This window comes from Schistocerca nitens, chromosome 2 (genome assembly GCF_023898315.1).
Source record: "Schistocerca nitens isolate TAMUIC-IGC-003100 chromosome 2, iqSchNite1.1, whole genome shotgun sequence".
NCBI classification, from domain to species: Eukaryota; Metazoa; Arthropoda; class Insecta; order Orthoptera; family Acrididae; genus Schistocerca; species Schistocerca nitens.
The window spans coordinates 672,274,127-672,297,619 of record NC_064615.1 but is presented as its reverse complement, the minus strand read 5'-3'; positions in this window follow the sequence as shown (position 1 = coordinate 672,297,619).

Genomic DNA, 23,493 nt, shown 5'->3' with positions numbered 1-23,493 from the left:
TTAACTGTTATATGCATTCTTGTAACATGAGACTGCACAGTAGTGTGTCTGCTGGAATAAACTCAACTGGAAGGTGCAAGAATATTTCACTGAGCTACTGAAATTGTGTTCTTGTTGACTAACATTTGGGTGTAAATCACACTTCAACATTTCCTATTAATGTAATATAATATTCCACAAAAATAAGATACCAGACAGAGATAGCAGTAGCTAGGGACTTGACTGGGCTGCATGATATATTTTATCTTTTTTCCTTGTGCGTCATATTTAATTACGTCATATATCAGTATGTGTTATTAGATGTAGAAAATGTCGATTACTCACCTAACCTCAAATAAGCAATGAGAGATGGTGTAGCTTTCAATGGTCTTGTATTTGGAAAGAATGGAATTCAAATCCCTGTATGGCCAGCTTGATGGAAGCTTCCATCCATTCCTTAAATTACTTGAGATTACTGCTTAAATGAAGTCACAGCTGGTTTCTTCCCCACTCTTGTTCATTGTGAGGCTAATCATAATTTTTAATAGTGTGTACACTGTTAACTTACATTTCTTCAAATAGATTACCTCACATAGCCTTACACTACAGGGAACCTGTTCCTCATTACTGATCTCCATGTGCATCATTACTGAATTGAAAAGGGGGGTGTGCCTTCAAGACCAGAACCAAGCAAGGTTGCGCAGTGGTTAGCACACTAGACTTGCATTCTGCAAGAGAATGGTTCAAATCCGTGCCTGGCTGTTTAGATTTAGGTTTTCTGTGAGTTCTCTAAATTGTTCCAGGCAGATGTTAGATAAAACCAAAAGTTCAAATGTAAATCAACCATATATTTTTTGAAATCAGAAGAAACTGCTTATTCCCACGGAAAATAAAAAAGAAAAAAAGGCCACCCACAATATCCAAGTCCTTTTAATGTTTTATATCTGCACTCTTAAATAATTGGTGAAATAAGTAGTTTTATAGGGTTGACATACACAATGAATTCTCGCCTCATTGGCTGGAGAAACACTGGCTGTTGGCAGCAGTCAGTTTACATTTGGGGAAGCACAATGAAGAGGAAAGAATGGTGGCAGATGTGTGAACTTCAGTGAGGGATACGGATGTATTGGGATTTTGGAGAGCTAGGTGCCTTTCAACCACTAGTTTGAGTTGGGGAAAGAATAAAAAGGGAGTGTGGCATTTGCACATTTGTGGTCTTTTTCATATATCATGGAAAGAATCTATTTTAATCCCAATTTTAGAACCAGGGAAGGACAGGACAGACTCCGAAAGTCGTAGTAGTTTTAGCCGGACAAGCTGCATAGGAATGACACTTTACCATGTGGTCAATTGGCGCCTAGTGTGGGTTATTGAAACGAGGTCCCTACTCAGTCGCTCCCAGTGTGCGTTCAGGAGGTATCACTCTGTGTTTTCTTTGATTTGGAAAAGGCCTATGACACTAAGTGGAGCCATAATATTTTCTCACAGCTCTATCAGTGGGGATTCCATGGACGGCTACCCACCTTCATACGATCTTTTCTCTCCGACAAATATTTTGCTTACGAGGTTGGGGTATGTGCTGTCTGCGGTTTTAAGCTGGAAAATGAGAGTATTTTAAGTGTCAATAAACAGTATTATGTCCACAGTGCAGCGTCCCATACTATGTTTCATGTTTGTGGATAACTTCTCCAGCTTTTGTGCAGTCTCTGGCCTTGCAGTGGCTACTCAGCAATTGCAACTGATAATCAGGTGGTTGGATGAATGGTATTATACCACAGGTTTTAAATTCTTTTTGGAGAAAACAGTTTGTGTCGCCTTTAATCGTTCCCACTGTCTGACCCATTGCAAAACTGGCGCACACCGCTGTCACATTTAAGCAGAAGTTGAAGTATCTGGGCCTTACTTGCATTCAAGGGAGAGCCTTGAGTTATTACAGTTGGGAGGTGGGTCATTAAGATCCAAAGCCTTGGGTGTAGTAGAGCATAAGCATTGTACCCCAAACTATATTTTTAAAATTAAATTTAACGAGACTTTGTTGCCACCCAGATTTTATTACTGTCTATCTAGATGGTTCTAAGCAGGGAGATTTTCTTGGTTGTTCTGTCGTGTTCCCAACATCGACCTCAGGATGGGGCTCCAAGAGCAGTGTTCAGTTTATTACACAGAATTGTTGGCTGTCCTTAGGGCAATGGAGCAGATGCAATGGCATCATGACAAGAAATTTCTCATCTGTTCAAATTCTCAAAGTGCCCTTCTCACTATTGGACAGATGTGCCCAGCAGATCGGATGATGTAACAAGTGCAGGACACACTCCTTGTCTTGCAAAGGGAAGACGAGGAAATCATTTACTGCTGGGTTCCAGGGCACATGGAGATTCTGGGGAATGAACTCACTGATGTGGCTCGTGGGGGGATGAAATTTTGTTTTCTGTTTTATTGACCTTTTTCCATAAGTTTTCACCACATTCTTTGGTATATCTTTAATGGAAGGGCACTGATGATGTTGCTGTGTAGCACCCTCCACCGTAAATAATCATCATCATTTTTTTCATAAGCATAAGTGTTTCATTTCTTCTGTGGTCTTTCAGTTCTGGACAAATTTGATGTAACTAACAAATAATGTCTCCAAATTTGTCAATAATATGTGGCATGCAGTACTCCACATTTCCCTCTGCTTTTCATATGGCATAGGAAAGATCAGTTTAGAAAAGAGGAAAAACTGCTGAAAATAATTTTTTAAAATGTTTTGTTTCCAGAAATAAATTTTGTCAGTAATTTGAATTTTCAGCTATAATTAAAGGCTGCACTGGTGGATTTTGCAAAATCAGTGTAAATCAGAAATAAGTGTTTGAAGTAAGATTGGTTTGGTTTTACACTGAAGAGCCAATAAAGTGCCGCAACATGATGTGGCATGACTTGACTAAAATCTGAAGTAGTGCTGGAGGGAATTGATGCCACGAATCCTGCAGGGCTGTCCATAAGAGTATGAGGAGGTGGAGATCTCTTCTGAACAGCATGTTGCAAGGCATCCCAGATATGCTCAATAATGTTTATGTCTGGGGAGTTTGGTCGCCAGCTCATGTACGTCTCATCTGTCAGTCATATCTAGACTATCAAGGGTCCCATATCACTCCAACTGCGCAAGCTCCACACCATTATAGAGCCTCCACCAGCTTGAACAGTCCCCTGCTGACATGCAGGGTCCATGGATTCATGAGGTTGTCTCCATACCCGTACACGTCCATCCACTCGATACAGTTTGAAACGAGACTTGTCAGACCAGGCAACATGTTTCCAGTCATCAACAGTCCAATGTCGGTGTTGAAGGGCCCAGGTGAGATGTAAAGCTTTGATCATGCAGTCATCGAGGATACATGAATGGGCCTTCGGCTGTGAAAGCCCATAGCGATGATGTTTCGTTGAATGGTTCGCACGCTGACACTTGTTGATGGCCCAGTATTGAAATCTGCAGCAATTTGAGGAAGGATTGCACTTTCGTCACGTTGAACAATTCTCTTCAGTCGTCGTCGGTTCCATTCTTGCAGGATCTTTCTCTGGCTGCAGCAATGTCTGAGATTTGATGTTTTATCGGATTTCTGATATTCACAGTACACTCCTGGTCGTACAGGAAAGTTCCCACTTTATTGCTACCTCAGGGATGCTGTGTCCCATCACCTGTGCGCTGACTATAATACCACTTTCAAACTCACTTAAATCTTGGTAACCTGCCAGTGTAGCAGCAGTAACCAATCTAACAACTGCGCCAGACATTTGTTGTCTTATATAGGCATTGCCACCTCAGCACTGCATTCTGCCTGTTTACATGTATTTGAATACGTATGTCTATACTAGTTTCTTTGGCACTTCGGTATCTTTAACTGGGGACAATATTTAAACTTTTCTTTATTTCCTAATACTGCACATGATATTTTGTCACATATAATGTGTTTTCACAGTATAAAAAAGTAAATCACATCCTCTCCTACAGACCATTTATTGAATTTGGCAGTCCAAGGATATTAATATCTATATTACTAAATGGTTGAAACAGTCAGTGGGTCCCAGTTGCAGATTGCATATCAAATGGCTTCCAGAGGCAACAAAATTTTGATTTTCAATACTTCATATAATCAGTGACAGTATTTAAAAATTTAAAATTGTCATAATGTGCTCATTGAAATGCACAACCTTAAATTAAAGGTTTAACACAATAAGTTGGAAAAAATGTGCATGTCTTGAGGCAGAGTAATTCACAACATGCAAATTATGCAGATTATTTTCATCCTATATTTAAGAATGAGAGCTCTTGGCAATGTCCAATAAACTGTATAAGTAATTTCAAAACTTTTCTCAGTGACACCTCCACTAAACAAGGACTAGAATAAAGTTTTATCACTTCATACATTTTCGTTCATTATGCAGTAAAACTTTTGCAACAGCATGACATTTTAACAGTATCCTCATATACCAAAGAACACACCCACAAATTTATATCACTGGATGACATAGCTCAGGAGATGTGACATAAACATTTAGATGCATGAAAAACTACCTTTTCTTAAAACAGAGATCAGATTACCCAGAATATACTCCAGTGTTTGATAATTGATAGTGTTAGCTGTTTTATACATAACAGCGGGATTCTTTAAAAAATTGGGGTTGAAGGCATTGCTGGTTTGGTAGATACATAACAATAGGTCTCGCTCTTCTGCATGAAGCACTACCATTAAATTCTGTGCTGTAATACACATGTATGTTCAGCAAAACTGCCACTCCTGAAGAAATTGCAAAATATATTACACACAGGATTCAATATTTAAGAACAGTAAAATGATCTTCAAGGCCGGAGATCACATTTTTTTTATGCTAACTGGTATTATTACAGTTTCTGTTGTCAAAGATTAATCTTGAGATATACTGATTTTAAACTGCATTTAAGAGATACTTTGGCATAATATTGATAGACTAGATGCTGAATAACCATATCTTTGTCTTTCTCGGTCTGCGGCATGCTGTGAAAAATATAATGGGTGAAAAGTAGCTTGTGCTGTGAAGAATATTTCTTCATTTCAGGCAAAATGTTTTGTTAATACTTAATGTCAGGAGAATGATGAAATGAGCAGGTCTGCAGTAACAATTTAGGCATTATTAGTTTCCCGATGTTTGGAGCCGGCTGCTGCCTGCAACTGTGTAAACTTAGGGTGGATTTAAATGTGATTTACTCAATTATATTATAGAAAAATGGGTGTGTCATGATTTTACAAAGTATACAGTTGGCATTATATTTTGAAATTTTAAATTACTGCGCTTTACCACTGAAGAGAAACAAACGGGTTGTTTAGATTTTATTACATTGTAGATCAAGTATAAAGTCGCATAATATAGCACAGTTGTTCTCAACAAGTGTGCCGTGGCATGATACCGTGCTGTAAGATTAGCTAGGTGTGTTTTGATACTTGTGAAGGTTTATAATATTACTAATAAAAGGAATTGATGTAATTTCACCATGTATTTATTTTTTAAAAGTAACAACGGAATATATAGTAATATTCCAGAACTTAAACTTATTTACATGTTATTTATTATTTTATATCAGGAACCACAAAAATGTGCTTCCCAAGCAGTCAGCAAGTGTAGACCTGCGAGCACTGTACCCATTCTGTTGTTAAAAGGAATAGGGTGGAGAACCGTGAAAGAGAAAGTCGATCTTGAGGGAAATGCTTGGAGAAGTCTAGACTGTTTATGTTTTCCATGTTGCATTACAGACCAGTTACCTCAAACTGCAGATAAGTGCAAATAGGGTACTGGAAGCTTTTTATTTTACCCTTCCATTGCACAATGAATCCTAAATTTTTCCAACATGACTAGTGATGTGTTTGTACAAATGTAAACATGACAAATTTACATTTTCTTTACCTTCTTCAGTGTTGCAAAAATGTCACCTGTACATGAGATATTCACACTTCCATGGACACTAAAGAATATGCAACAAACTCTTCACACAGATTTTGCAAGCTGGCACTGAACATCAGCTGCCATAACATGCGTGAGATCCAACTGCCATGTTTGATAACACCACCACGTGAAATTGACATATCTGAAACTGACAAATTTTCAGATGCAGCTACCAAGAATTCTTTTATTAAATCTCTGTGAAAGGATTCAAGAAATTCGTTAAGTAGTGCGATTTTACACCTCATATTCGCTTGATTTGTCTTCATCCTCTTCCGAGAGCTTCCTTTTACAATTTAAAACGTCTTGTATATGTTCAAGTCCATTTTTCGTTTCTGTATTCATTGATGTGATAAGACATGTACTGCCTTCATAAGTTGAAAATCTTGAAAGCATTCAGCATCTGGTGATGCACTAAACTTATTCTGAAGCAGTCTTTTTGCGTAAAACAAGATACCTCGCAGGGCAGATTGAAGGACAAAGACATTGTCAGTGTTATGCAATGCTTACTCGCCACTGCTGCTATTAGACTGCACCGCTGTCAAAACTGACCTTCCCCTACTTCAGGGCTGGTGCTTCACCCATGTTATGACCACATCAGGCACTGTTCCTCAGACTCCCCACTCTGCCACAGATGCTCTGCTGACAAGCAAGAGTGTGAGCAGACACAAGTGCTCACACTCAAAATCAATGAGCTGTTAAGCCCTGGTTTACGGCTTGCAACTACGAATTTTCAGTGAGAAACTTGAGCCTGTCGCTTCTTACTCAGAAGTTCACTTCATGGTGGAATTTAAGACAAGCACACACGCTTTCCTGTTCAGCTGAGAGAAGTCTCTCGCATCTCTTGTTTTTCATGTCGGCTGGTACCAATACAAATAGGTGGTCGAAAAAATGCAAAGTGTAATAACTGCTTCCACAGCTCTTTTCTAACATCCAAAACTTGGTAAGTTTCACCATATTTCAGTTGAAATGTTCAGTGTGTCTGAACTTGTCATTCAACTCCCTCCAGAGAAAGGATGGTGGTGGATTCTGGAGATATGGCAACTGGATGGTGCATTAGTTTTCTTTCATAACCGCTTGACCACAGCACATTTTCTTCTTTTCCACACACTCTCATTCAGGTAATTTAGATGGTGAAAAATGTTGGCCAAATAGGCTATTTTTGCACACCACACCTCATCATTTAACTGTGTTGCAAAGTCGGGCTTTTCAATGCTAAACATATATAATAGCTCTCTTCTCAATTCAAAAAATCTTTCCAGGACACTAGCTTTTGACAACCAGCAAATCAATATGCACAATCAAAGTGTCACGTTGAGGTCTTGCTTCGTGGTACAATTGAGGAGTCTCGTAAAGAGCTCTACACTTAACAAAATCTATCATGTTACTGACTGAATCTAAAACAAATTTAAGACACTTTTTAGTTCTTTTGGAATAATATTCAACACCAGAGCCTCACAGTGTATGAGGCGATGGTTGAACCTACAGTAAGGAAATCTTATTTGAGTCTTGGAACAAATCCTTTGAATTTTGCAGTTGTTGCTGACACATCATCTGAACAGACAGAAAGACAACTTTTCCAGGACTTGCACAAAGGTGCTGGAAACAGTATTATACACATCTGAATCAGTTGATGTTGAGGGCAGTTCAGTACATGAAAAGAACTGTCCAATAATCGAATCCTCATCAACAAATCTTATGTAACTCAGTAAATGACATTCCTTACTTATATCTGTTGACTCATCAATCTGCAGTGAAAATACTTGACAATCGCTTAGCTTTTATGGATATTGCGCAGGATATTTGAAGACGTGTATTCAGTTCATTGGGTGGTAGTATTGTCTGACAATGGAACCAAAGATATTCCCTTCTCGACACCATCACCTCATGTCGATTTCACAATTTCCTTACACGCAATAAAAATTATGTCCTCTTTTTGTAAAGACTGGAGCTTCTCCACACCCACACTAGCATGGTGACTTCCATAAAAAGTTGTACTCTCACCTCTGCAAGGGTTAGTTATTCAAATCTAGTAGTCACAGGATGTGGGACTGTGATATGTCCGTACGTCCGGGTACGATTACCTACAAATAGGGGCCTATCGGGAGATAGAAGCAGACAGAGACATACGAAAAAATACTGGGTTACGTATAGGAGGAAAAGAGTGCCAAGGCAAGCACCATGGGAAAAAATCCTGTGACTGTCTGGTCTGGATGGGTAGTAAGGGCAGAAGTGGACTTGCTTGATCTGCCATAGGTCATGCGAAGATAGGTTAACGTTAGTAATGGGTATTATGCAGCTCAATACCAGTGTCATAGCCTTCTGTTCGTCATTAAGAGGTCCGTTCGAACCTATGTGGCAGTGCTATGAGCTGCTGTAAAGCCGCTCTGCTGTGCTTTGTCAGTGGTGACTTGTCATAGCAGCAGGACCAGGGTAGTTGCAGTTTTCTCCCAGAGTTGTTCCTATCATTTTCGTCAAGGGCCACGGCCATCCCCTCACCATCCAGGGCATTGCTGGTGGGGGAGTTCTGGCACAGCTGTCAGCTGCGACATCCGGCTGTCTGGCCGTTACATCTGACTGCAGTGCATCTTGTGGGAGGTGCCGTCGAGCACCATTGGCAATTGCTTGATATCTTGGCATTTTCCTGCAGATGCATTCCATCTCACTGTGCTGCCTCCACTGGATATTGGCCACAGTGTCAACTACCCATCTTGGAGCATCTGTGGCAGCTGGCATCCACTTCATCAGCTTGAGTGGGCAGGCAGTGGAGACGAATGTCAGTGTTTTCTGCTTGTTGGTGCCCTCCCCTTCCTTTTGTTCAACAGTTGTGGCAGGGACAGGTTCCTCTTCATCTGTGGCAGCTCTGAGGTTGTGCGGAAGAGTCGCACATATCCTTTGCAGTTGTTGGCAGGTCTCCTCCATCTTGGCAGCTTGGAATGTAGCTGTCTCTGCCACCATGGTGGCTGTGAAGGCCACAGTTGCTTTGCCCATGACATCACACAGTGTGGTGCTTGTGTTGTCATTCCTCAACCAATGTGTCTTCTCTGGCACAGGCAACATTTCCTGCTTTTCCGCCAGCATCTGGTCTCCCCAACCATTGGTGGGAAATTCTGGCTGTCCGCAGGCAGTGGGAATTGCCATCGGATCCTCCATCTGCTGCTACAGCCTGTTTGTGCTTTGCAACATGTCATTATTACTGGCACCTGACACTTATTGTCCAGTCCTAGTGATAGAGCTCCCATCTTCAAATTCAAGCCCAGAAGCTTCTGCAGTTCCAAGATGTCACTGTTGTTGGTAGCTGTTCACATGGTGCTGATGAACAATAGCAGCCCCTTTTTTTTGTTCATGTGGCTCGTGCAGCTTGATTGCTACATCCCAGAAGCTGGTACATAACAGTTCTTCCCTGACTGCCTTTTTGTCACAAATCCAAGGCAAACTCTTGAGGAGAGCCTTGGTTGCCTTCTCTCACTGCTTTGATGTCATCATCATCTTCATGAGCACCCCTGTGATGTGAGCATCAATACTGCTCTTGAATGCCCTGTAGTCAGCCAGACCTGCTGCTTGCAGCTCAAGTGTGGCATTATAGACTACAGACTAGATGCTGACTTTGTGCTTGTAGCAGCTGGCTATCTCATCATAGAACACAGTCCAATCCTGTATCTCTGCATTGGATACCTGCAGAAGGAACAGGCGCACAGTCATGTTCAGTTTTCTGTTGATTGGAAAACTCACTGAGCTGCATGACTGAAAGCCCCTTCACGGCATTGGCTTTTTTCCAACTGTCTCGTCTGCCCATGTTGTGATGCGAAAACACAACAAATTTTACTCTCATCAAAAGAACGACTTATCACAATTTGCTTTTTCAGTCCAACCACCAAAGAGTGCAACAGTACAAGGTCACAGTCTTCCAACCCCCCTTCTATTTCAGCTACTTTATAACTGGCACCTGTATTTTTTTTTAAATAGTTGCTCTCTGTATGATAGGTTCGGCTTGCTTTCCTGCCAATGAAATCAAATAGCTAAAATAGTTCTTACCTTTCCCAGACAAGTTACCGGGACTCACATGTTGAATCATTTCATTCTCTTTTGTTATCTGTTACTGTCAGTGAGTCATCTACAACTTTTTTCTTTGTAATCAAAAACCTATCCATTCTGAAAAATTAACCAATAACCAGATAATGCATACATGTGTGCAACTAAAAATCAACCTTAAAATATCACACAACAATGACTGCATTAGGACTTCTAGTCTACAACAGACTGACTGATGGAAGGATGGAAGACAATCCACACATGCGCTTGACAGAAGCTCTTGTATCTAGACAGAAGTTCTTGTATCTAGACAGAAGCTCTTGTATTGATGCTGACTCGTACATTAGCACCCTCTCAATGTTGACAACTCATGTGTCAGTGTACCACGACAACTTTTTACACTGTATAATGTGCCGTGAACAGAAAAAGTTGAGAACCACGGTTCTGATATGAGCGAGTAAAAGTGAGAACACTGGGAACTGTACAAGATTCTGGCGCATCTTGGACACAGTTTGAATGTCTACTAGAACACAGTATACTAACATCTGAATGCAACTACAAAATTCAAGAGTGCCTTTAAATGAACCTAGTAGTAATGGGATGATGTATGTCCAAAAAGGAGCACCAATTTCCCTGACATATGCCATCTCACCCTGTTATTTACAAGATTCCTTTAATGGCACACCAAAATTTCGTAGCTCCTCACAGATGTTAATAAGCATGTCCTTCTAAGCAGTTCACATTGTGTCGAAGACAGATTAGCAACCTCTTTAGTACCCTGTATTGTGACTGTTGCCCATTTATGTTAGAGGGTGTAACTTTATGTTTGAAGATGCACTGTTCACTTCAGCTATTTTAGATTATTATTATATATAGGATTAAACAATTACTTTTAGCCCTTCTTGGTAAAGCATGCAATTTAAAGCATTTCAGAATATAACTCCTTTTAAAGCTAAAGCATTCCAGTACTTTTAATGTATCAAAAGGTACAGTTTTAATAATCATGATATGCCCATGTTTCCCATGAAGTTAGTGGGCACATCACTTTTAAAATCACATGTCTCACTCATAATCATTTGATGTTGCTTTACGACAGCACAATTTAAGGTATACTCTCCTATTTTTTTCTTTTTTTGTACATATGTAAACTTAAAAGTTTCATTTCTTGTTATGTAAAATTTTTAAACATCTATTGTATTGATCATTTACAATGTCAATTTCAGAACTACTAGAAAATGGCTTGAATATAAAAGTCAAAACTGATTGTGGAGTAAAATAGAGAACATATTAGCAACTGGAGTGGCTACTCACTAATGTAGACACTGATGTGGGAAAAAATATCAGCCTCGAAGGAAACATTTTACAGAAGCAGCAAACTATGTTGTGAGGATGTTAAAATAGATATTATTTGTATAAATTAATTGCATAATTCACATTGAAACTCAAATAATATGTACTTTCTAATTTTCAGTGCACAGTCCTCTGTGAAAAGTGATATTTTTCTTCCAAAAACTCAGGCATAACCCCAGTAAATCATTCTTTTTTGGATCACTAATCAATGTTCTGGTCCAGAGAGGTGGAAGACGTTCTATTCCATGTCAATGGTTATGTCCTTAGGACTGTCCCTTCTTTGTAATCTTGATCTCAAGTGTTTCTTGCATGCTAAAGGTAAAGCACACTTTGGGGAAAAAGAAAAAAAAATCAAGAGTCCCATGTGTTCAAGAAGCTGGAAATTTCAAATCAACAGTTTAGCTATGCAAATATGCCCTCAGTAGCTACACCTCCATTGAATCTGGCTGAAAAGTTGGTGGTGGGGACAATTTACAACTAATAATATGGTCCGCACCTGATTTGCAGTTCACACCCTTTAATTGCACTTAGATGTTGACTGAACTATTGTTTATGGCCAGATCATTCTTTACTTATTTCCATAAATTGTGTACAGATAACTGGTTAGCCACATACTATACTCGGCTGTTGTTCTGTTATATGGTTGTTCAAGTGCAGTAACCTAACACTCATCATCATGAGTAGTGTTCTGCCAAAAGGCAGGTTTTCACATGGTAGTTCTCCAGGCTGTCCGGTCTTCTGCCATCCTCTTCAGGTCTGCATAATTTCCTCTTCCCTTTATGTCGCCTATCATCTTGTATCTCCTTCTGCCTCTCAGTCTTCTCCCACAAACCAGTCCTTCCAAAGCATCTGCTGCTAGCAAGCACTCCCTTCTCAATGAATGTCCCAACCAGTTCTTTTTCCTTTTTCTTATAACCTTCAGCAGACATCTCTCACCAATCCTTTCCATTGCTCTTTCATTACTCACTCTTTCCTCCAGCTTATTCTCTCCATTCTCCTCCACATCCACATCTCAAATGCTTCTAACCTGTTTTCATCCTCTTGTCTCAGTGTGCATGTTTCTGCCCCATATAGTGCCACACTCAAGACAAAACCTTTGCCTTAGACATTTATCTAATCTGCAACATAACAGTCTCCTCTTTCTGTTGAATGCCTCCTTCGCTATGGCAATTCGAGTTTTCACCTCCTGGTGACATCTCCAGTCTTCAGTTATTGTGCTACCAAGATATTTAAATGCACTTACTTGGCTAATGGTAGATTGTCCTATTTTAATATTGGACAGTCTGCATCTTGTACTGATGATTATACTCTTTGTTTTTTGCTGTGTTTATTTGCATCCCATATTCCACGCAAGCTTCATTCAGATCTTTCAGCATGTTATTCACTCACCGCTCACTTTCTGCCACTAATACCATGTCATCAGCAAATCTTATACAATATGTATTCCTCTTTTCCCATTTAAGCTTTTCACAGTAATCTCTTCAAGGTACGTGTTAAACAACAGTGGGGGAAAGGCAACAATCTTGTCTAACACCTCGTCCAATGTTGCTTCCTCCTGACATTTCATTTCCAATCCTTACCCTTACTTTCTGAAGTAAATATAGATTCTGTATCAGTCGTCTCTCTTTCCAATCTACTCCTTTCCTTTTCAAAATATCCATCAGTTTGTTCCACTGAACTCTGTCAAAGGCCTTTTCTAAATCTATAAAAACAGCAAAGATTTCTCTACCTTTTTCCATATATCTTTCCCCTATAGTTAGAGGTCTGCGCGGATAAGAAAAGTGCAATCCGCATCGCATCCGCAAGGTCCTAATCCGCAACCGCATCTGCAGCAATTAATCCGCATCCGCAAGTTCCTTATCCGCATCCACATATATTTAAGATTTGAATGAGTAATTAATAGTAATAGACAGTAGTACTTAGAATTATGGTATGTAATGCCATAGTTATTGTTAGGGTGCCATTTCTGCGCCAACTTAACTACTTTTGACTTCTTAAATCACAGGAAATGCTCTATACCTACTCTAAAGCAGACCATTCCAAACAGGAAAGCATTGGCGCTCCGGAGAACACACAGTAATGGCTCGGATTTTGTGAGATTGGAAACGCAGTATAAAAAAATAAAATTCAATGTAATAGTATTAAATGATGAAAATATGTGTATAGAAATAATTATATTTCGCTGCTCTTGTGCCAAAGCAGCTGAAAATGACGATGGTTTTAAACTGTTACTAGCACATTGCATCATTTACCGACAGTTTTTTTGTACTCACTGCTTGGATGTTTCAAATTTTGAAGCCATTCATGTCAGCTGATGACTATATTATAGCTTACGCGTTCAGTCCTTGTCATTTCCAGGTGAAAATATTTACAGTAGTAGGCCTACACTGCAAAACGCTGGCACACATGTGAAAAAGTTAAACTGCCAGCAATAATTTGCATTGTCTGGAAGAAATAACTCGTCTTCCGAAGAGTGACAACAAAATCAGTGGTTATAGAAATTAGGAGTGGTTGGATGAGGTAGCAGTTCCTTAGCACTCACTGCACCATACTTGGCCCCCACATCAATACGAAACTGTGCCGTCTCGAGAAACCCAGATCCACACGCAACTTCGAATGGTAAAATGTCTTTAGTGACAAGATTGATAAGTTTTTCTGTCACGGCTATCTTCAGATTTGGCGGAACTTCAGGAACTTTCACGTATCTCTTGGTATTTAAATAAGTAATTATGCTACTTTGTCGAGCCTCACACGAATGGTTTAGCAAATTTGAAGTTCCACTTTTGTGTCCAGTGTAGGAATATACTCTGTTACATGCAAAACAAGCCACTATATCTTTCATATTTTCGTTGCCATCAAATACGTATGCGAATTTTTTCCAAATTGGCGATTTCAATTTGTTTTCCTTCACTAATGTAAAATCACCTTTTTTCACCTTACACAAAATTGTATCCATCGGTATGGTGTTCATTTGAAGAAAGAACTTTCACTGATATTTGCTACGATGCACGTTGTCACTCGGTCACTACAAAGTGCCAACTGAAGTCAGCGGAAAATTGCAACGGGCACCTGTCTGGTAGACAGTGGGCAGGTTTGCCACCCAGAGAGCACTTCGCAGGCCACACGAAAGACACGGTCGCGGAAACGGATTAGGTGCAGGTCTCTTGGGTACAGCTACTTCGGTCGTAGCCAGGGGCTAAGGACAACAGACATCCGCTCTACCCAGGCCCTGCAAGATTCCAAGAATGTCAACAGACTTGAAGTTTTGAACTAACATTGCAACATACGTACTGGGCAGATGCCTTGCTCATTATTCGCAGATGACCCGCGGATATTCGCGCCGGTCACGATTTTATCCGCCAAGTAACAAATACCGCAGATATCCGCATCCGCGCAGACCTCTACCTATAGTTCTTAACAGGCCAATATATCCTTTGTTTCCTTTTCTCTTCTAAATCCGAACTGCTCCTCTGCAATCCCTTTATCCAGCTTGCCATATAGCCTTCTATTCAACACTCTCAGCAACACTATAGCTGCATGAGAAATTAGAGTGATGGTCCTATGCTCTTCACATTATTTAGTGGTTCTCTTTTTCTCTATTGGTATCATAACTGTTGCAAGGAAGTCCTCAAGCCATTCCCCTTTGTCATATATCTCATTACAAAGGTAGACTATTTCTTTTGTTGCCTTGTTTTCCAGACTTTTGAAAAGTTCTGCTGGCAAATCATCAATTCCACATGCCTTCCTATTCTTCATCTCCTTCAGCACCTTTCCTACTTCTGCTTCCAAGATGGTGAATCCCTTTCCATCTTCTGGCACGTATTGCTCCTCTTCAACCTTAATTTTGCTTTGTATTTCATCCCTCTTATACATACATTCAGTATATTCTTGCCATCTGTTAAATGCCTCCTGTGGTTCTTCTGCTAGAGTACCATCCGCTCTTTCTATTTCCATGTTATTCCTCTTTCTTTAAGTTCAAAAACTATCTCACTAGTCAGTCTATACATCATTTCACACTTTCCCTCTTTCTCCATTTTATCTATTTTGTCACATTTCTGTTTCATCCATTTTTCGCTTGCTTCTTCAGTTTCTCTCCTTAATTCATTATTCAGTTTCCTGTACCTCTTTTTGCCTTCTTCAGTTTCTACATTTTTCCACTTTCTTTGGTCTTCTATCTTTTCCTACATGTTTTCTGTTACCCATTCTTTCCTGGTACTTTGGGATACTCTAACTCCTAGTACTTCTTTGCCAGAGTCCATGAGTCCTTCCCTCATTTTTATCCATTTGTCATTAACACTTTCATCAATACTACCTCTTTCCCATAAATCTGTTTTCCAAATCTGATGTCTTGCCTACCTCTTTAAGTCTTTCTATGTTTAGTCTTACTTTTGATTTACCTCTCCAGACGTTTTTCAACTTCACTTGTATTTCTCACACTACTAGGTTGTGACCTGAAATATCAGGATATAGTCCTATTGAAATTTGGTATCCATGTGTAGTGTCTCCTTTTGTGGTGTTCATATAGTGTGTTACCCACTGCTAATGAATTTTCTTTACACAAACTAATTAGTCATTGACATATCTCATTTCTTATTCCTAATCCAAATTTTCCAACTGTATCTTCATCTCTTCCTTCACACACCTCTGCATTCCAGTCCCCCACGAAGATAATGCAGACATTTCTATTTTCTTTCTTTACATTAGCTGGTTGGCATGTATACCCGTATTAACACCAAATCTTTTGAACTACCCTTCAGATGTATTATCATCAGTCTTCTATCAATATATTGTACCTTCATTACTTTTTTTTTTCTTCCAGCTTTTCCCCTATCAATATTCCTACTCTGTTTTCACCACTCTTGATTTTCCTTGAGTAAAAGAGTTTATAATCTCCACTTTCTATCTCCCCATCTCATTTCACACAAACCAAGGGCATCTAATCTGTTCCTTTTCATCTCCTGTTTTGCATTCTCTAGTTTCCAGTAGTGTCCTTACATTCCATGTTCCAATCATTATCTTTCCTTCCTTCATTGTCCCTTTCTTCCTTTCAAATAGGTCTACTCTCAATGTGTTCCCCTCCCAGAGATCCAAATGAGGGGAAGTTTTAACTCCAGAACCTTTCACATGGAGAGACATACCATGTACTGTACCTAACACTGCAGTGACACAAATGTTAACATGTGGCAAGCAGACGATCATATTAAAACGACCATGATGCGCACAGTAATTCACACTTTCATCGCCTAATGCTACTGTCACATTTAGCAGTTGACATTATTGAAAAATTAATGCAGTTCATGAAATTAATTACATGTTCACAACCATTCATTACAGAACAGTCACTGAATAAACTTTCAGCCACAAAAGTTACTTAAAAGGGATACATTTTCCGACTTGTAAACAGTACTAAATCATCTGCAATACATTATCCCATATTTTCAGACATAGGTGTTGCTTCGTTGAAACTCACTGCAAACTCACTTTCAACAGTTTCCAACCCTGTTAGTTTTATAAGTTAGCAATAATTAGAATTACACTTGGCTTGTAACCGGCGTTCTACGGATTGGAGCATGGAATGTCAGATCCCTTAATCGAGCAGGTAGGTTAGAAAATTTAAAAAGAGAAGTGTGATAGGTTAAAGTTAGGTATAGTGGGAATTAGTGAAGTTTGGTGGCAGGAGGAACAAGAATTTTGGTCAGGTGAATACAGGGTTATAAATACAAAATCAAATAGGGGTAATGCAGGAGTAGGTTTAATAACGAATAAAAAAATAGGAGTGCGGGTAAGCTACTACAAATAGCATAGTGAATGCATTATTGTTTAGATTAGATTAGATTAGATTAGATTAGATTAATACTAGTTCCATGGATCATGAATACGATATTTCGTAATGATGTGGAACGAGTCGAATTTTCCAATACATGACATAATTAGGTTAATTTAACAACATACTTAAGTTAATATAACAACTATTTTTTTGTGTTTTTTGTTTTTCTTTATTTTTTATTTTTATTTTTTTAATATTTTTTTCTTAATTTATATCTAAAAATTCCTCTATGGAGTAGAAGGAGTTGTCATTCAGAAATTCTTTTAATTTCTTCTTAAATACTTGTTGGTTATCTGTCAGACTTTTGATACTATTTGGTAAGTGACCAAAGACTTTAGTGCCAGTATAATTCACCCCTTTCTGTGCCAAAGTTAGATTTAATCTTGAATAGTGAAGATCATCCTTTCTCCTAGTATTGTAGTTATGCACACTGCTATTACTTTTGAATTGGGTTTGGTTGTTAATAACAAATTTCATAAGAGAGTATATATACTGAGAAGCTACTGTGAATATCCCTAGATCCTTAAATAAATGTCTGCAGGATGATCTTGGGTGGACTTCAGCTATTATTCTGATTACACGCTTTTGTGCAATAAATACTTTATTCCTCAGTATTGTGGCCAAGGTAGACACGAAGCCCACACCTACTACAGTAGTACAAGTTTGTATGCCAACTAGCTCTGCAGATGATGAAGAAATTGATGAAATAAAAGACATAGTAGGTGAATATGGATTGGGGGTAAGAAATGAAATAGGAAGCCACCTGGTAGAATTTTGCACAGAGCATAACTTAATCATAGCTAACACTTGGTTCAAGAATCATGAAAGAAGGTTGTATACATGGAAGAAGTCTGGAGATACTAGAAGGTATCAGATAGATTATATAATGGTAAGACAGAGATTTAGGAACCAGATTTTTAAATTGTAAGAGACTTCCAGGGGCAGATGTGGACTCTGACCACAATCTATTGGTTATGAACTGTAGATTAAAACTGAAGAAACTGCAAACAGGTGGGAATTTAAGGCGATGGGACCTGGATAAACTGACTAAACCATAGGTTGTACAGAGTTTCAGGGAGAGCATAAGGGAACAAATGGCAGGAATGGGGGAAAGAAATACAGTAGAAGAAGAATGGGTAGCTTTGAGGGTTGAAGAAGTGAAGGCAGCAGAGGATCAAGTAGGTAAAAAGACGAGGGCTAGTAGAAATCCTTGGGTAACAGAAGAAATATTGAATTTAATTGATGAAAGGAGAAAATATAAAAACACAGTAAATGAAGCAGGCAAAAAGGAATACAAATGTCTCAAAAATGAGATCGACAGGAAATGCAAAATGGCTAAGCAGGGATGGCTAGAGGACAAATGTAAGGATGTAGAGGCTTATCTCACTAGGGGTAAGATAGATACTGCCTACAGGAAAATTAAAGAGACGTTTGGAGAAAAGAGAACCACTTGTATGAATATTAAGAGCTCAGATGGAAACCCAGTTCTAAGCAAAGAAGGGAAAGCAGAAAGGTGGAAGAAGTATATAGTGGGTCTATACAAGGGCTATGTACTGGAGGACAATATTATGGAAATGGAAGAGGATATAGATGACGATGAAATGGGAGATATGATATTGCGTGAAGAGTTTGACACAGCATTGAAACACCTGAGTCGAAACAAGGCCCTGGGAGTAGACAACATTCCATTAGAACTACTGATAGCCTTGGCAGAGCCAGTCATCACAAATATCTTCCATCTGGTGAGCAAGATGTATGAGACAGGCGAAATATCCTCAGACTTCAAGAAGAATATAATAATTCCAATCCCAAAGAAAGCAGGTGTTGACAGATGTGAAAATTACCAAACTACCAGTTTAATAAGTCACGACAGCAAAATACAAACACGAATTCTTTACAGATGAATGGAAAAACTGGTAGAAGCCGACCTCGAGGAAGACCAGTTTGGATTCCATAGAAATATTGAAACGTGAGGTAATACTGACCATACAACTTATCTTAGAAGATAGATTAAGGAAAGGCAAACCTATGTTTCTAGCACTTGTAGACTTAGAGAAAGCTTTTGACAATGTTGCCTGGAATACTCTCTTTCAAATTCTGAAGGTGGCAGGGATAAAACACAGAGAGCGAAAGGCTATTTACAATTTGTACAGAAACCAGATGGCAGTTGTAAGAGTCAAAGGGACATGAAAGGGAAGCAGTGGTTGGGAAGGGAGTGAGACAGGGTTGTAGCCTCTCCCCGATGTTATTCAATCTGTACATTGAGCAAGCAGTAAAGGAAACGATAAACAATTCGGAGGACGAATTAAAATCCATGGCGAAGAAATAAAAACTTTGAGGTTCGCCTATGACATTGCAATTCTGTCAGAGACAGCAAAGGACTTGGAAGAGCAGTTGAACGGAATGGACAGTGTCTTGAAAGGAGGATATAACATGAACATCAACAAAAGCAAAACAAGGATAATGGAATGTAGTCGAATTAAGTCGGGTGATGCTGAGGAAATTAGATTAGGAAATGAGACACTTAAAGTAGTAAAGGAGTTTTGCTATTTGGGGAGCAAAGTAACTGATGATGGTCGAAGTAGAGAGGATATAAAATGTAGACTGGCAATGGCAAGGAAAGCGTTTCTGAAGAAGAGGAAATTGTTAACATCGAGTATAGATTCAAGTGTCAGGAAGTCGTTTCTGAAAGTATTTGTATGGAGTGTAGCCATGTATGGAAGTGAAACGTTGACGATAAATAGTTTGGACAAGAAGAGAATAGAAGCTTTCGAAATGTGGTGCTACAGAAGAATGCTGATGATTAGATGGGTAGATCACATAAGTACTGAGGAGGTATTGAATAGAATTGGGGAGGAGTTTGTGGCACAACTTAACTAGAAGAATGGATCGGTTGGTAGGACATGTTCTGAGGCATCATGGGGTTACCATTTTAGTATTTGAGGGCAGCGTGGAGGGTAACAATCGTAGAGGGAGACCAAGAGATGAATATACTAAGCAGATTCCGAAGGATGTAGGTTGCAGTAGGTACTGGGAGATGAAGAAACTTGCACAGGATAGAGCAGCATGGAGAGCTGCATCAAACCAGTCTCGGGACTGAAGACCACAACAACAACAAAATTGTTTACTGGCTTTTTACTAATTGCAATTAGAGATTTATGTTTCTGAGCAAATGAATAAAAGGAAGATTATTCGGAATAAGGACTTTTGGATAGAACAATAATCTGTACTGAATTATGCTGGCTGGTTTGCCTAAATTGACATTCTTTTATAGTGACAATGTTTTACTTAAGCATGCTAATGACTGAAACTAAATAAGCACAAATCTTGCTAACATGTTTCCATCATTACCTGTAAAATTGCTATAGTTATTTACATGACTTTCTTCCGCTCTATCAAGAAGTTAGTAACCTGTGTATGTTTACAAATACCTAATTACATTGAAGTTTTATATAACTGGTATTTTGTAAGTAGTGCAGTTTTTACATAAATTAGCCAAGTTAACAAATTATAAGTTAACAAGAGGCTCTAACAGATAATAAAGGTAATCTACATAAGGCCTGATTCAATATTAGAAATCTTTAGGTACTGTGACGTGCCTTATAGATGAGAAAATTTGGAGAAAATTATTTTTTTCTGGGAGGGGGGGGGGGAGAAAACTGTGATAGACGGATGGAATCCACCTACTTTGTTACAAGCCCGCCCCCCTCAGACACACACACCACACACACACACACTCACACACACACACACACACACACACACACACACACCTCTGGAATTTTGCCCAATATGAACAATGTGATACGAGGATTGTAGCTGTACATTAGTCTATTATAAAATATATTAGAATGGGTCACTGTAGTAGTGAATATAGGTTGCTACATGTGCATATACACTCCTGGAAATTGAAATAAGAACACCGTGAATTCATTGTCCCAGGAAGGGGAAACTGTATTGACACATTCCTGGGGTCAGATACATCACATGATCACACTGACAGAACCACAGGCACATAGACACAGGCAACAGAGCATGCACAATGTCGGCACTAGTACAGTGTATATCCACCTTTCGCAGCAATGCAGGCTGCTATTCTCCCATGGAGACGATCGTAGAGATGCTGGATGTAGTCCTGTGGAACGGCTTGCCACGCCATTTCCACCTGGCGCCTCAGTTGGACCAGCGTTCGTGCTGGACGTGCAGACCGCGTGAGACGACGCTTCATCCAGTCCCAAACATGCTCAATGGGGGACAGATCCGGAGATCTTGCTGGCCAGGGTAGTTGACTTACACCTTCTAGAGCACGTTGGGTGGCACGGGATACATGCGGACGTGCATTGTCCTGTTGGAACAGCAAGTTCCCTTGCCGGTCTAGGAATGGTAGAATGATGGGTTCGATGACGGTTTGGATGTACCGTGCACTATTCAGTGTCCCCTCGACGATCACCAGTGGTGTACGGCCAGTGTAGGAGATCGCTCCCCACACCATGATGCCGGGTGTTGGCCCTGTGTGCCTCGGTCGTATGCAGTCCTGATTGTGGCGCTCACCTGCACGGCGCCAAACACGCATACGACCATCATTGGCACCAAGGCAGAAGCGACTCTCATCGCCGAAGACGACACGTCTCCATTCGTCCCTCCATTCACGCCTGTCGCGACACCACTGGAGGCGGGCTGCACGATGTTGGGGCGTGAGCGGAAGACGGCCTAACGGTGTGCGGGACCGTAGCCCAGCTTCATGGAGACGGTTGCGAATGGTCCTCGCCGATACCCCAGGAGCAACAGTGTCCCTAATTTGCTGGGAAGTGGCGGTGCGGTCCCCTACGGCACTGCGTAGGATCCTACGGTCTTGGCGTGCATCCGTGCGTCGCTGCGGTCCGGTCCCAGGTCGATGGGCACGTGCACCTTCCGCCGACCACTGGCGACAACATCGATGTACTGTGGAGACCTCACGCCCCACGTGTTGAGCAATTCGGCGGTACGTCCACCCGGCCTCCCGCATGCCCACTATACGCCCTCGCTCAAAGTCCGTCAACTGCACATACGGTTCACGTCCACGCTGTCGCGGCATGCTACCAGTGTTAAAGACTGCGATGGAGCTCCGTATGCCACGGCAAACTGGCTGACACTGACGGCGGCGGTGCACAAATGCTGCGCAGCTAGCGCCATTCGACGGCCAACACCGCGGTTCCTGGTGTGTCCGCTGTGCCGTGCGTGTGATCATTGCTTGTACAGCCCTCTCGCAGTGTCCGGAGCAAGTATGGTGGGTCTGACACACCGGTGTCAATGTGTTCTTTTTTTCCATTTCCAGGAGTGTAGTACTTGCAGGCATTCGAGATTCAGTGTTGTCAGATTTGTGGCTTTTTCTGCTTTTTATAAAAGTACTTCTCTTTTAGCTATATATCCCCACTTCTCTATTCATATAGTTACTTTCTACTTGGTTACCACTAGGTCACACGAATCTGAACAGGGGAGGTGATTTGAAAGCTTCTCAAATTACTGTACTTTTAGAAAATTGGTGATCAAAATACATGATACAATTTTTATGTTTAAATCTGGCCTTCAGTAGTTGACTTGTGGCATGAATAAGGAGTTTTGGTAAAATCAACATCCTGTTCTTTGTGTTCTAAATCTTAGTCATGAGACTTGTTCCTCGGAGTGTTTTGTAAAGAACAGGGCACCATATGTCTTTTGCCATATACCATGACCATCTCATTTTCACTGGTACAAGATATATTATTAGCTCAAAAGAAAATGTTATTAATTTTACAACATTTGTTTCCAAAACTCACTGTGCAGCTTATACCTGTTGCATGTTGTTGTCCTTTTTTATCTTGACACTTGCAAATGATCAAACAAAAGCTAACGCAAACAATAAATCTTTCTTCAGGAGCGTAGTCACTAAAGAGATGGCTCCCCTACATGAAAAGTGTGCTTGCTGGTTTGCAAGGAATCATTTTTATTGAAGTGGTGTTCACTTACTCAGATGACTAAATCACTCTGACCAGAAGTAATTGGCCAGAGAGAACTTGCAGACATCTCTGAGCTAATATCCTCAAAATTCTCACTAATACCATATTTAGATAGCTGCAGAAACTAAATCTCACTGACTTCAACATGCCAATGACATTGGTCTTTACTGTACTTTGGTTAAAATAACTTAATGATTCACATTTCAGTAATCAAGTGGTAGGGACCAACCAATTTTAGCTCTTTCTTGACCACTGCTTGCTCACTGTGTTGCCTGTTTTATAGGGACAGGCAGAGTCTTTTCAGCAATGTTTGCAAGTCAGCAACACTGTGCCCTGCGACTGGAATCTAACAGTCATAGGGTTATTATATTTTAGCTG